This window comes from Loxodonta africana, chromosome 13 (genome assembly GCF_030014295.1).
Source record: "Loxodonta africana isolate mLoxAfr1 chromosome 13, mLoxAfr1.hap2, whole genome shotgun sequence".
NCBI lineage: Eukaryota > Metazoa > Chordata > Mammalia > Proboscidea > Elephantidae > Loxodonta > Loxodonta africana.
Window position 1 is genome coordinate 29,442,717 of NC_087354.1, and position 15,199 is coordinate 29,457,915.

The following is a 15,199-nucleotide window of genomic DNA, read 5'->3' on the forward strand; positions in this document are numbered from 1 at the left end:
CTTGGCCAAGTGTATAAGAGGAATGTATATTTCCTTAAGGCTGTCTTTGAATGGGAAGAGGACTTACAGAGTGTCTGTTGATGGGGCTGTAGTGGTTGAGATCTACCATTACCAGGCAAAAGGCCTCTAAGACAAATGGGTGCCTTGCTTCTCTGTATTCCTAGAGCCTTACCCAGAGCCTGGCACAGAGAGGACCCCCCCGGGCCTCACTTTTCTTGTTTGCATTAATAATAACTCACAGAGTGGCTGTGAGCATCAAATGAGGTAGTATCTGTGGATGTACTTTGTAACCAGGAAATTAGGTACTTGGTCTCCACTGTCAACACCAGTGCATTTTGTGACATGTTTAAGGATTAAATGAGGTAATGTATTAAAATCACAAGGACTTGATCAATTGCAGATCTGCACAAAGATGAATTTTTATCTCCCAGATCTGTTCTTTTATTTTTAAAGATATGGTGCCTTGCTCGTTAGCATCAGCCAGAGAGCAATACTGGATCCCAGGACAAGAGTCTTTGCTTTCTAACCTGTCATTCACGAATGTAATATTTTTTCTAGGTAGCTGATAGAGAAGCTAATGATAAGGAATGTGTACGTGCACAATTGACTCATTATCTGTTGGAGATGGTTAAAATGACATTGATAATGATCTCTCCCAGGCATGTTGTGAGACTGGACTAACCAGAGATGTCGGCTCTGGGCTAGGATCCTCTGGTGTTACTGGATGAAGAGAACCCTTCATTTGCCTTCTCTGATGAGCACACCACTGCCAAGTTACCATTGCCTAGCATTGTTTTGAATTTTTATTGTAATAGCAGGACACTCTGGTGTGGGGTCGTTGAGGTGCAATATCTCACTTATGCCTCACCATGACTCTGTGAGGTAGGCAGTATTACTCTCATTCAGTGAGCAAGGAAACTGAGGTGCAAAGAGGTTAAGAAACTTGCCCAACCTCACACAACTAGTAGTAAATGGTAGGACTGCAATTCAGACCAGATCTGCCTGTCCCCAATGCCTGTGAATTTATCCACCCCACTCTGAGTGTGAATTTATCCACCCCACCTCACTACCCCACCATCAGCGCACACCTCCAGAAAGGCATGTTGATGAAGTCTTTGTAGCACCAATTGTTCTGACCTATTTTCATAAGCCTACTTTGAGAATACCAGAGGCATTTGTGAAAGGATTTTTCTTAGATGTTAAAAAGAATCTGTGTTTTATAATCCCATCAACCTCTTGATCTCGATTAGCCTAGGATTAATTGCATTCAAATGTATATTTTCTGGACCAAATGAGCTTATGTCCATTGGAAAATACCGTATTTAATTGTGTTGCATTGGATGTTTCAGAGTGAGTAACAGAAGTCACGAGTCCTCTAATGGTATTTCAGTATCCATCTGAATGCCAAAAAATCAATGGGTGGACTTGGGTGTACCTAGAACAGCCTGTTTTCTCTTTGAGTATCTTTCTTTGTCAGACAGCAGTTTCTGTAGTAGATTTATAACTTTTTGAACAGAGCAAGATGTTCTTTAAACAAAAGGGGAAAAAGATGAAAGAAATATGGCATAGGAAAAGCTCTTCTGAGTGATGGAAAGTGGAAAACTTTCATTTGGATGGATAATTATTTACCTGAACTTTCAGACATTCTTTAAAATATCCAAAAGCTGCTGACAGCCCAGATCACGTGAAGCTTTCTCTGTTGATCCACAGCGGCCTGGCAGTTACTCATAAAGGCCCCATACTGCTCAGCCTAATGTAATAATCCCCTGATAAGAAAACACTGTTCAGCTGATCAAAATGGTTATGTTTTAGGCTGACTCCTTTCCCACAGACTCAGTCAATCAACTAATACTTATGGAGAGCCCATTACATGCTCAACACCCTGAGTGTCAATTTGTGTAGAATTTAAACATGAGGATTGAGTTAGAAGGACACAGACCAGAATTCCCAACAGAGAATAAGGAGAGATTAGCCATCACTTTTACGCAGAGATGAGATTTTCAATTCTTCTGGTTATGAGAGGGTGTTTACCAAATGGGAAGGTGGGAAATGGTATGTATTTTAGGTGAAATTAGTTTTTTAGTGCAAATTTTAGCATGAATTAGTTTTTCTTTCAAAAATTTTATAGACAAATTGTTTTGTGACATTAGGCACAATCCCACAGTGTGTCAGCACTCCCCTTCTTTCCCTTTCCACCCTAGGTTCTCAGTGTCCATTCGTTCAGTTTTTCTGTCCCTGCCTTCTCCTCTTTGCTTTTGGGCAGGTGTTGCCCATTTGGTCTTGTGTACTTGATTGAACTAAGAAGCCCATTCCTCACATGTGTTATTGTTTGTTTTATAGGCCTATATAATCTTTGACTGAAAGGTGGATTTCAGGAGTGGAGGGGATGGGTCACCAACGAAGGTTCCTGTATTTGTTAGGTTGTACAAAACTATCTGGATCCCAAAGAGGGCTTGTAGTGATGCTCAGGTGGTGAATGGCAACACTTGTCCAGCATCCCATGGGTCAGGCTGCAGGTAGCCACCTAAATTCTTCTCATATCTACAGCCACACATCAGTCTCTCCCATGCAGAATACAGTGTGCAAGGAGGCCCACTGTGCATGGCCAAGACAGCATGTATGCAGCACCATCTTCTGGCATCATTCATTCCAGTGACTCACTCCCGCTGCTCCCAAACCCATCCCTCGTGCCCTGTCTGTCCGCCTCCTGACTGCCTGGCATTCTTGGCCCTCGGCTCAGCCTGTGATCCCAGCCTGGTATCTATACCGACTCCTCCGTCTCACCTTCTCTTCCGTTCCATCACTTCCTGTATTTCCCTAGCTATCTGAAATTATCTCCTTCTTCCTTCTGCCTCCTTTGTTTGAATTCCTCTTGGATTTATAGTTGGCACTTCAGGATTTAGTACTTAATTATATATGGATTTTCACTGCTTTCTAATTATTTCATGAATGCCATGTATTATAATTCTTTTGTAGCCTCCACAGAGCTTAGAATGAAACTGTGATGCCTTGGTACCCTTGGATCCTCTTCGTTTACAAACTGGTGTTTTATCCATGAGGGTGCTTCCAACTTAGGCAGGTAAATCAATTTTTGGTCAAAGGAATCATTGTCTTTCCCAATTGTGAGAAGCATTTCCCCCATTTCTATGAGATAACCTTCCATCAGCCTTCATGGCTGGCTCCTCGCCTCCCAGAAAAACGACGTTCCATCAACACTCAGGCGCTGGGAGAGCCTGGCTGGGGAAAATCTCCTGTAACGTGAGCTTTGTGGCTGAGGACCTGCTTCATGTGGGGTGCACCTGCTTTATTGTGTGGAATATGTTATAGAGCTCTTATAACGCAGGTGGACTCAGAGCAAGCGCCTACCTGATACAGGCAAAGTGTGGACAAAAACAGAAGGAGGAAGGCTGCCAAGGCCTAGAGGTAGCAGCTGGGACTTGCCCTTGGGCTTTAAAGGAGGTGGAGAAAGCCTGCTTCCAGAGGGAGGCCGGAGGGAGAGGCCTAAAACAACAGTGGGGTGTTTGTGCTGGAGGGGCGGGGAGGTAGGAACATCTGAGGGTGTGAACATACTTCTGTCTCTTTACTTTGGAAAAGCAATGTAATTAGCTAAGACCTTAAAACATATCAACCCAGAGGACTACTCTTTCAACCTTAGAGCTTAGAATTTTAATTTTTCTAGATCTTTTCCAATGCTCAGTACAGAGATCTGATAAAGCCAAGCTCAAAACTGCCTGGGGACCAATTCTCACACCTTAAAATTCCCTACAGTTGCTTGAAAAGTAACATTTTTCTAATCTTGAAATATTTAATAAGGCAGCTTGCATCTATGATCTCAAAACATTTTACAGATCTTGAGTGTATCTGCAGGTATTTTATAATTTAAAAAAACATTATTTTACCTCAGTTTCATTAAGTCCTTTATCATCTCAATAACCTATAATGTAAATTCCCTCCCCTATTTTCTAGAAGAAAAAAGCAAACATTCATATATAGTTCAGAAAATTCACCCAGGGTTACCTGGCAGAACCTGGACTCAAACCCAGATCTTAGATTCTAAAGCCTGTATCTTTTTTTTTTAATTGTGATTTTGGGGAAAATTTACATAGCAAATTAGGTTCTCATTAACTGTTTTTTTAGGTTAAGTAATTTTTAAAATTTTTATTGTATTTTAGGTGAAATTAGTTTTTTTAGTACAAATTAGTTTTTCATTCAAAAATTTTATACACAGATTGTTTTGTGACATTAGTTGCAATCCCCACAGTGTGTCAGCACTCTCTCCCTTTCCCTTTCCACCCTGGGTTCTCAGTGTCCAGTCATCCAGTTTTCCTGTCCCTTCCTGCCTTCTCGTCTTTGTTTTTGGGCAGGTGTTGCCCATTTGGTCTTGTGTACTTGATTGAACTATGAAGCCTGTTCCTCACATGTGTTATTTTTTGTTTTATAGGCCAATCTAATCTTTGACTGAAAGGTGTATTTCAGGAGTGGCTTCAGTTCTGAGTTAGCAGGGTATCCAGGGGTCATAGTCTTGGAGGTTCCTCCAGTCAGCATCAGATCAGTAAGTCTGGTCTCTTTTTGTGAATTTGAATTTTGTTCTTTATTTTTCTCCCACTCTGCCCAGGACCAATTGTGATCCCTTTCAAAGTGGTAGGTGGTGGTAGCTGGGCACCATCTAGTTCTTCTGACCTCAGGCTGGTGGAGGCTGTGGTTCATGTGGTCCTTTAGTCCTTTGGACTAATATTTTCCATGTGTCTTTGGTTTTCTTCATTTTCCTTTGCTCCGCACGTGCTGGGACCGATAGATGTATCTTAGATGGCCGGTCACAAGCTTTCAGGACCCCAGACAGTACTCACCAAAGTAGGATGTGGAACATTTTCCTCATGAACTATGCTATGCCAGTTGACCTACATGTCCCCTGAGACCGTGGTCCTCAATCTTCAGCCCCAGTAACTCAGTCCCTCAAGGTGTTTGAATGTGTCTAGGAATCTTCGATGACTTTGTCTCTGTAACAATTTCTATACATATTATTCAGTGACATTGGTTTGTTTTCACAATGTGTCAGCATTCTCATTATTTCCATTCTGGTGGTTCTGTTTCCATTAGTCTAACTTCTTTGTTGCTCCTTACCTTCTCCTCTGTGGTCTAGGATAAATGTTGACCTCAGATCTCATTTAATTGTTTATAGGAGCACAGTACTCACGGGTGATGTTTATTTTAAGAGCCACTCTATCTTTTGGCTGATAGGTGACCACCAGCAGTGGTTTGAGTTCCAAGTTTAAAGAGTATCACAGGGTGATAGTCTTGGGGTTTCTTTAGTTTCTACCAGTTCAGTAAGTCTAGCCTTTTTTAGGCATCTGAGTTTTGTTCTGCTTTTTTCTCGCATTCTATCTATTCTGTCTATTGTGTCCCTGATCAGAATGGTAGGTAGTGGTAGCCAGGCACCATCTAGTTCTTCTGGTCTCAAGGTAGGTGAGGCTGTGGTTCATATAAAGCCTGTATCTTTTGATTATACCACATGGGCTCTTAGCGTAAGCTTCAAAATCCCCAGAGAGGGCAAGTGTCCTGGCCAGAAATGCACAGCATGCTCAGGTGGGGAGAATAATCCAGATGCCATTGGTAACAAGTAGTGTGGAGACACAAATGCGATCCCCTCCCTTCTCCGATATCTGGGTCTTTCTGCTTGGGTTGTGACCCAGAAGTTGGGGGAAAGGTTCTGTTTAGTTCTCACAATCAGCAACACTGGGGGCCCAGTGTTGGAACTGGCTTGTTTAGCATCGGTTGAGTGACTATCCCACAACACCCTTTGCTTCATTTTTAACTCAAGGGCCTAAGCACAAATGAGTCCTCCATCTTTATTTGCGTGTAACTAGTACAGTTCATCTTTTAAGACTTGGACACTTATCATAATGGAATCCAAATGACCTCCAAGCCTGCTGCTCTAAACTGGCAGGAGATCTTTTTTCTACTCACAGCGTCTGAGGTATTTATAAAACAGAAGTAAAGCATGCCTTAAAATGCTGTATACCTTTGCCCCACCTTGGAAAGGCAGGGAGCCCGGAGCTTTTCCAGCTTTTTAGGCCTGTGTCAAAGGGTCTGGTGGCTGAGCCCTCAGGCAGCTATCCTCCCACAGGCCACAGAATTCATCGGAGAGTCACCAAACTGGGAGAGCAGGAGAGCAGTGAGCTCAGCCCTGGGCATGGGGCAACTCCTCAGAGTAATTCTCCTCCCTTGGGGCAGGGATGAGGGCCTGGTCTATTGGTCAGGTCTTCTTAAAGATCTTCTCGATGCCTGCCTTGGTGAAATGTAGGAGAGTCAGTTGTAATGGGCCTCCTGTGTTAGTGCTTCCATTATATAGGCATAGAAGTGTGCATATTAGCCAAGCACTGAGCCCTGGTGGTGAAGTGATTAAGAGCTCGGCTTCTAACCAAAAGGTCAGCAGTTCGAATCCACCAGCCACTCCTTGGAAACCCTATGGGGCAATTCTACTGTGTCCGGTTGGGTCGCTACGAGTCGGAATCGATTGGACGACAATGGGTTTGGTTTGGTTTGGGTGATTTGATCTGGCACTGGGGGACTTGGGAAACCAGAATGTTCAGGAATGGGGAGCCCCAATTATTTTTATTTTCTGATTAAGCGTCCTTTTCTGTTGCAGCTCTGGGTGCAAGTTTCTTCTCTGCCGTAGTAAGTTCAGTGGGGTCAGTGGTTCTTCAGTCAAAGGCTATGCTACACGCTGGGTCTTGCTCTCCTCATCCCCGTTTTTTCCTTCTGGAAGCTAGTTTGCAGACATAGAAGAGTGGGTGGGATCCATGCGGGTCTCAGGACATGCCCCAGACATTTCTCGTGCAGTATATCTGGAGATGCACTTATTTTCAGTTGCACCCTTCTCAAAAGTTCCACTAAACCAGGAGCTTGGGTTTGTTGGGTTCTCGTAAACTGAGATTTTGCTTTTTATAATACAATACTTAATTCCAGTATAAGTTTTCAAATACACTGTTTCAAGCTCTCAGCTTCCTTCATTGACGTGCCTGTCCTCTTAGAAAATTCTAGAATCTCCATAGAGAAAACACCAAGCTTACGATTTTTTGTTTGTTCCTGGGTGTGGATTGAATGGCTCTTCGGTGGTAGGGAAGATAATTTTGCTTGTGATTTTCCTAAGTGCTTTGCATGCTCCTTCTCTAGTAGAAAGCACTGTTCCTTCAGCAGGGTTATTTGCTAACGGGAGAGGCCAGCTTCCTCTCGGTCTTTTGGTAAGGACATGTCAAAATGCTCGATTAAATGCACGTGTGTAACTGGTGACTCAGTCTTCAGATATTTTTAGTTTAGTTACTTTCTTTTGTGAAAGCTCGTGGGTTAGCAGCCATTACTCACATTTAATTACGAGGTTCACCTTTTCATGCAACGGGTAACTTTCCCCTGACTAGGACTGCTAGGACATTTTCGGAAATTTCAGTAGCTTAAGTATGTGACCTTACGACTTTGGGGAAAAATATGATGAGACAAAACTGTCACCGCATGAGTGAGTTTCCACAAAAAAGGCAATTTCAAGGTCTTTATTTGAAATGCAACATTAATATAATCGTAATTAATTATCTTCTTTAATTTAATTCCTCTTCTCTTTTACCAGACTGTGTGTGATTTAGGACAATTCCTTCACCTTGTAGGACCTAATTTGTCAAAGATGTTGGGCCATGTCATTGAGAGGCTTTCTCCTTCCTTGTTCCATTCAGTCTCTCTCCCACCAGCCACTTCCCAGTGTCAGCCTTCCTGACCCAGTGCAGTTAGCCCAATCCCAACCTCCTAGGGCAGCTACCTGGTTTGATTTGCTGAAGGAAAGGACCTAGGTACTCAGTGCATGGAGTCCCTGGGTGGTGCAAATAGTTAACATGCTTGGTTGCTAAATGAAAGGTTAGAAGTTCGAGCCCACCTAGAGGTGCCTTGGAAGAAAGACCTGGCAATCTAGTTTTGAAACATCAGCCACCGAAAACCCTAAGGAGTGCAGTTTTTCTCAGACACACATGGGATCACCATGAGTGAAAGTTGACTCGATGGCAGCTGGTTTATTACTCAGTGCTTAATGCTCAAAAATAACTGTCTCTCGGCACCTGTTGTTACCAGGGCCCTCCCATAACTACTGGCATGATGTGGAGGGGGTGGGAGGGGAAATTTTAAAGCTTGGTGTGTTTGAGTAAACCAAAGACTGCATCCAACAGAACTCTTCTTAGGAGAAGTAACCACGGGCCTGGAACAACACAGACGAGCTGACAGATGGCTCTGTGAGCTACTGGCAGAGGTGCCTACCCTGAGACTTAACACCTCATGGAGAAGTGAGACAGGGCCCGAAAAGGCCCAAGTAGTTGGGTGGGGCGGAGGTGTGTGGGTGTGGGTGTGGGTGTGTGGGTGTGTGGGGGGGTGGGGGTGTGTGTGGGGGGGTGTGTTGGTGTGTGTGGTGAGCTCCCCCTGGGGGACATAAATGGTTCTGGGGGACATAAATGGTTTGCACTTGACTACTGATGGAAAGATTGGTGGTTCTCAAACCCATCGAGCAGCACTGTGGAAGAAAGGCCTTAGTGATCTGCTTCTGTAAAGATTACAGTCAAGAAAACCCTATGGAGCAGTTCTGTTCTGTACAACATGAAGTTACCACAAGTCAGAATCAATTTTTTTGTGTGTGCTTTAGGTGAAATTCGGAGCCCTGGTGGTGCAGTGCTATGGCTGCTAACCAAAAGGTTGGCAGTTCAAATCCATCAACCACTCCTTGGAAACCCTATGGGGCAGTTCTACTCTGCCCTATAGGGCCACCAGGAGTTGAAATCGACTCAGTGAAAATGGGTTTTTTGGTTTCAGGTGAAAGTTTACAGAGCAAATTAGTTTCTCGTTCCACAATTAATACACAGGTTGTTTTGTAACATTGGTTGCCACCCCCACGATGCGTCACCACCCCCACGATGCGTCACCACGCTTCCCTTCTCCACCCTGGGTTCCCTGTTTCCATTCAACCAGTTTTCCTGTCCCTTCCTGCCTTCTTGTCTTAACTTTTGGGCTGGTGTACCCTTTAGTTTCATATACATGATTGAACTACGAAGCACATTCCTCATGTGTGTTGCCGTTGGCCCTATAGACCTGTCTGATCTTTGGCTGAAGGGTGAGCCACAGGAGTGACTTCAGTACTGAGTTAAAAAGGTGTCCAGGTGCCATACTCTGCGGGTTTCTCCAGTCTCTGTCAGACCAATAAGCCTGGCCTTTTGTGTGTGTGTGATTTTGAATTTTGTTCTACATTTTTCTCCCACTCTTCCCGAGGCCCTCTATTGTGATCCCTGCCAAAGCAGTTGGTGGTGGTAACTGGGTACCATCTAGTTGTTCTGGACTCGGTGTGGTAGAGGTTGTAGTAGTTGTGGTCCATTAGTCCTTTGTATTAATATTTCCCTTGTGTCTTTGATTTTCTTCATTCTTCTTTGCTCCAGCCAGGATGGGACCAGTAGATGAATCTTAGATGGCCGCTCACAGGCTTTTAAGTTGAATGTAGAACATTTTCTTTGTAGGGTATGTTATGCTAGTTGAGCTAGATATCCCCCAAGACCATGGTTCCTAGCCCTCAACCCAGTAGTTCGGTCCCTCAGGGCATTTGGATGTGTCTATGAAGCTTCTATGACTTTGCCCTGGTTAAGTTGTGCTGACTTCCCTAATAGTGTGTACTGTCTTACCCTTCACCAAAGTTACCACTTAGTCAGAATCTATTTTGACAGCAACAAAATTTTTTGTTTGTTTTTTTACTCAGGGATATGCAGTTCTCAGTAGACCAGACATACCCCAAAACCTTCTGGCAGTGTCTCTCCACTCTCCCATCCCCATGGCTACGAATGACTCCAAGAGTGCAAAGAAAAATCTCAGAAGGGGTGGTTGGGCTTTCTCCAGGCAGTCTTTTTGTGCTTCGCTCTCACCTCCTTAGAATGTTTTTTTTTGTGACAATTCTGACTTCTTGAGTTAAATGACAGTTAAAGTTTGGGGGTGGGGAGGATTTGGGCCTTTTCCTCTCTGCCTTCTCCCTAAGATAACGTGTTGCCTACGTTTGTGGTTTACCACCTTTATCTAAGCTGCCACCCAAAAGGCTGAAAGACAGGGATGATGTGGGTGGAAAAAGGCCATGGCTTCGTCAGCATTCAGCCGTGGCCATCAGCTCATCCTTCTGACACTACTCACAGGGCAGTTTTGAGGAACAAAGCCTGCCAGAGGCATACTGTACTGGCGTACGGCTTTATTTTCCGGCATTGAAGAGGTTTGCATGGAGAGCTGGGTGAGGCCGGAATGGATTTACAGCCATGTTTTTTTTTTTTTTCTATACAGGGAAGACATGCAGATGAGGGGCCAGTCTTTTTGTGGGAGGGAACATTGGCAGGAGAGAGAAAGTGTGTGTGTGTGTGTCTCAGGACGAAGGGACCCCTTTTCAGAACAGAAACAGGAACAACACATCTTGGAACTGTTCACGGAACTTGATGATGAGCTCATACTAAACCCAAACCAAACCCTTTGCCTTTGAGTCGATTCCAACTCATAGTGATCCTGTAGGACAGAGGAGAACTGCCCCATAGAGTTCCCAAGGAGTGGCTGGTGGATTTGAACTGCCAACTTCTTGGTTAGCAACCGAGCTCTTACCCACTGCACCACATACTATCCAGTGATATATTAAGTCTAACATGGTTCCACTTTAGAAAAATCAAGAAGAGTATGTGCTGGGGTTAATTTTAAACTTATTGGAGGAGGCCCAAACTGTCAATAAGCTAGTTATTTCGTTGTTGATAAGGCCAGTGTGTCAGTCAGGAAAGAGTATCTTTTGTGGTAATTTCTGTCTGTCAGATTAGATAGCTTATTGAGGCAAAACGGAGGAGAGTTTGGTAGTGGTGGTGGTAACAGCTACAATTTGGGGGCAATTATTCTATGCGAGGCATTGTTTTATTCATTTATTTATCTAATATTTTATTATGTTTTTGGTGAAAGTTTACACAGCAAATTAGGTTCCCACTTGACAATTTCATTACAAATTGTTCAGTGACATTAGTAACGTCTTTCAGGCATTGTTTTAAACACTCTTACGGAACCCTGGTGGCGTAGTGGTTAAGAGCTACGGCTGCTAACCAAAAGGTTGGCAGTTCAAATCCACCAGCCACTCCTTGGAAACCCTTTGGGGCAGTTCTACTCTGTCCTGTAGGGTCACTATGAGTCGGAATTGACTAGATGGCAATGGGTTTGGGTTTTTTTGGATATATTAACTGCAGTCCCTAGGTATTGTAAATGGTTAATGCGTTCATCTGCTAACTGAAAGATTTGAGGTTTGAGTTCACCCAGAGGCACCTCATAAGAAAGGCCTGGCAAACTACTTCTGAAAAATCAGCCATTAAAAACTCTATGAAGCACAGTTCTACTCTGACACAAACGGAGTCACCGTGAGTCGGAATTGACTCCACAGCAGCTGGTCTGGTCTCTGGTCTGGTATTAACTAGTTCAGTTTACAGATAAGGCCCAGAGAGCTTTATCCCAAGGATAAACAGTATAACTGATAGAGCCAGCATTTGACACTGGGCTGTCTGTCTGTAGGTCTTGCATTTTTAACCCAACAGCAAATTCTAACAAAATCCACGTCTTCAACCAGGTTGGAATTGGAAGAGATATATCCATAGGGGTTTGGTTTGGTTTTCCATGAGAAGTATTTGCCTCGAGACCCACATAATTTTGAATCTTTTTGGATGGAAACACTGGTGGTGTAGTGGTTAAGTGCTATGGGTGCTAGCCAAAGGATCGGCAGTTCGAGTCCGCCAGGCACTCCTTGGAGACTCTATGGGGCAGTTCTACTCTGTCCTATAGGGTTGCTATGAGTCGGAATTGACTCGATGGCACTGGGTTTGGTTTTTGGATGGCAAGAGATACCCCATCCTGCCCCTCAGATATCTCTGTCTCTGGATCCCCTCACTTTGCTAATAACCAACAGAAGAGGAAAGGGTAATTCTGATAGCTGAACCACAGAGGCCAAGAATCCAAGCTAACAAATATTTCTACACAGAATACAATTTGTGAACAAGCAGCCTGTAGGTATTCATGTCAGTTAGCTGGTTAGGGTCTGAATCAGTTGGAACTTGTCTGGAGAACAGGAACCTTCAAAAGGATGTGACAAAGGGTCTCTTCAGGCTCTATAGGACAAGGGTGTGAAGCTAATGAGTCATGAGAGCTCCTTTGGACAAATTGGAAGTCAGGGATCTCTCCTTGGGGCCTAATCTCCCAAGGTGCTAAATATCCTGAGAATGGGTTTTCTGTGTTTGAGCTACTTATGTATTTTTCCTTTCTTCTTTCAGTGTAAGTACTCAAAACAGTTTTGTAGTGTCAGTGAACATTAATATTCCAAGGCTGAAATCATTGCTAGCCCATGTAGGTAGGATGAATGTGATAGACTTATTAGTATAAATGGTACAGCTGAAAATATATAGCTGTTTTCTTTATTTGAAGAGAAAAATTCCACGTGTTGGAAAGAACAATGGCCCTGAGGTTGGTAGTGACTGTGGTTTTTATTGTCTGATGGTCTGCCAATTAGCCTGGGAAACAGTGGCCGTCTTCTGTTGCACAGAGCGCAGAGATATTTTTTCCCATGTTCTTTAGCCAAGGACTGCAATTCTATCCCTAGAATCTCAGAAATTTTGAGCTGAAGGAGACCTTTGAGTATCATCTAAATCTAATCTAATCCTCTCCTTTTACAGATGAGGTCTTTAGAGCCCAGAAAGGTTAAGTGCTCAAGGTCACCAGTCAGGACTCTAGGACCAGATCTCAGAACCCCCAAACTGGTGCATCTTCCCAGCTCAGTGGCCTTGTCTCTCATGAGATCTGTGTCTCCATCTTGAAATAACGCTCGTAGCAATAGGAGAGCAGAGGGAAGCGTGGAAGGTGGAGCCCAGGCCCTCACCACTCCTGGAAATCCCTTTCAAGCTTGTTGTAAAAACCCAGGGCGATACTGAAAGTTGCATTTAGTGACCAGATGCCAGGTACTTGGCAGCACCCTAGGTTTCTTTGTTAATGTAGAAACTACAAATGGAATTCTGAATATCACTTATAGTATCTAAATCCCATTCAGAAGATGACTGTGATCAGGGCAGGGGAAGGTGTGGGGCTGGTGGGCTGAGGAAGGATTGATACAGGCACACAGTAAACCCAGCCCATCATGGAGATGGAGATGGGGGGTCGGGGGAGAGCTTCCTTTCCTTCTTTGACATACCCAGCCCTCCGGCCATTCTGTGTGACTTCTTTTCCCTGTGTAGGCTGCCTGGTGTTCATTTTAACTGGATTTTATCTGTCTAGAAAAGGGAGTAAAAAAAAAAAATACCAGGCCATTGCCATCGAGTTGATTCTAACTCATGGCAACTCCATGTGTTACAGAGCAGAACTCTTTGCTCTCTGTGGTTTTCTTCACTGTAATCTAGGTCTTTCTTCTGCGGCACCACTGGGTGGTTTTGAACTTACAACCTTTAGGTTAACAGTCGAGTACAAACTGCTCGTGCCACCCAGGGAACTTGTAGAAAAAGGGAAGGAGAGTCAGGAGGAGGAGGAGGATATGGAATGTGTGGCTAATTGATTCCATGAAAAGCTGCCTCCTTCACTATGAGACTGGAAGAACTGGATGGTGCCCAGCTACCATTACTGAACATTTTGATCAAAGATTCCATAGAAGAATCCTGATCAAAAGGGTAAGAATGCAGAACAGAATTTGAAATTCTCATGGACTCTAGGCTCCCTGGAGCCATGGAGGCTGGATGAACCCCTGAAACTAATGCCCTGAAACCTTAAACCAAAAATATCCCCTGAAGTCATCTTAAAACCGAGCAATAGTTTAGCTTAACTAGGGGAGATTTGCCTTGAGCATTATGCTCTTTTAAGAACTATATGGAATCAAATTGACAACAGCAACTCGAAAGATTAGATAGGAACCTTAGGGGGCAGTGAGTTTATGTTAATGAAGGAGGAACAACTCAGAAAAGGAGGGTGAAAATGGTTGCAGCACTCGAAGAATGTAATCAGGGTCACTAAATGACACATGTAGAAACTGTTGAATTGGTGTATGTTTTGCTGTGTATATTCTCAACAACAAAATAAATAAAATTTAGGGGAAAAATAGAACAAAAAATGAATGTGAAAAGTTTTGTTCTAAAACCATCAGTTGGCAATTCCTAATTTAATACCTAAATGTATACACTGTGCACACATGCACAGAGACGTGTACTTTTTTGAAATCCTGTACTTTATATTAAGGGCTAGTTCTGGATCTAGCTGCTCCATAACACCTCCTCTGGTTATCTTTTTTTTTTTTTTTATTGTGCTTTACGTGAAAGTTTACAAATCAAGTCCGTCTCTCATACAAAAAGTTATACACACCTTTCTATGTACTCCTAGCTGCTCTGCCCTTAATGGGACAGCACATTCCTCTTCTGCTCCCTGTATTCTCTGTGTCCATTCAACCAGCTCCTGTCCCCTCCTTCCTTCTCATCTCACCTCCAGACAGGAGTTGCCCATATAGTCTCATGTGTCTACTTCAGCCAAGAAGCTCACTCCTCACCCTGCTTAATTTTTTTCTGGACTAATTAGTCTTATCTACAAGTTTCTAAAGTATAACCAAAACCAGACCCACTGCAGTTGAGTCCATTCCGACTCATAGCAACCCTATGGGACAGAGTAGAACTGCCCTACAGGGTTTCCAAGGCTGTAAATCTTTATAGCAGCAGGCTGCCACACCTTTCGCCCCCGGAGTGGCTAGTGGGTTTGAACCACCGACCTTTTGGTTAGCAGCAGAGCACTTTAACCACTGGGCCACCAGGGCCCCTTAAAGTGTATATAGCCTTAACATAAACTTTTCTCCCCAGTTAAAAAGAGAAATCTACTGAACTGTGGTTCTAGACAATGCATAGCATAGTACTAGGCACCCAGTAGGTTGTCAAGTACTTAAAAACGAAAAAACCAAACCCATTGCCGTTGAGTTGATTCCAACTCATAGTGACCCTATAGGACATAGGAGAACTGCCTCATAGAGCTTCCAAGGAGCACGACCTTTAGGTTAGCAGCTGTAGCACTTAACCACCACTCCACCAGGGTTTCCTGTCAAGTACTTAAGTGCATTCAAGTTCAAAGGAGGTGGCCCTGGAGGCATGTAATAGAACTGCCCTGGTACTCCACACTT

General features: G+C 43.7%; 1 protein-coding gene across 4 annotated transcripts in view; it reads left to right on the forward strand.

Moving 5' to 3' along the window:
- Nucleotides 1-15,199, forward strand: part of ABHD2 (abhydrolase domain containing 2, acylglycerol lipase) — a 126,874-nt gene that overhangs the window by 11,831 nt on the left and 99,844 nt on the right. Inside the window, exon 1 of one of the 4 annotated variants that reach the window (XM_023553038.2) lies at nt 3,001-3,079. The exons of 2 other annotated variants lie outside the window; for them this stretch is intronic. The gene's annotated coding sequence lies outside the window, so the exon portion shown is untranslated. Of the gene's footprint in view, nt 1-3,000; nt 3,080-15,199 lie in introns of those variants that run through there. One more of the 4 variants, XM_064267122.1, reaches the window with a different exon arrangement.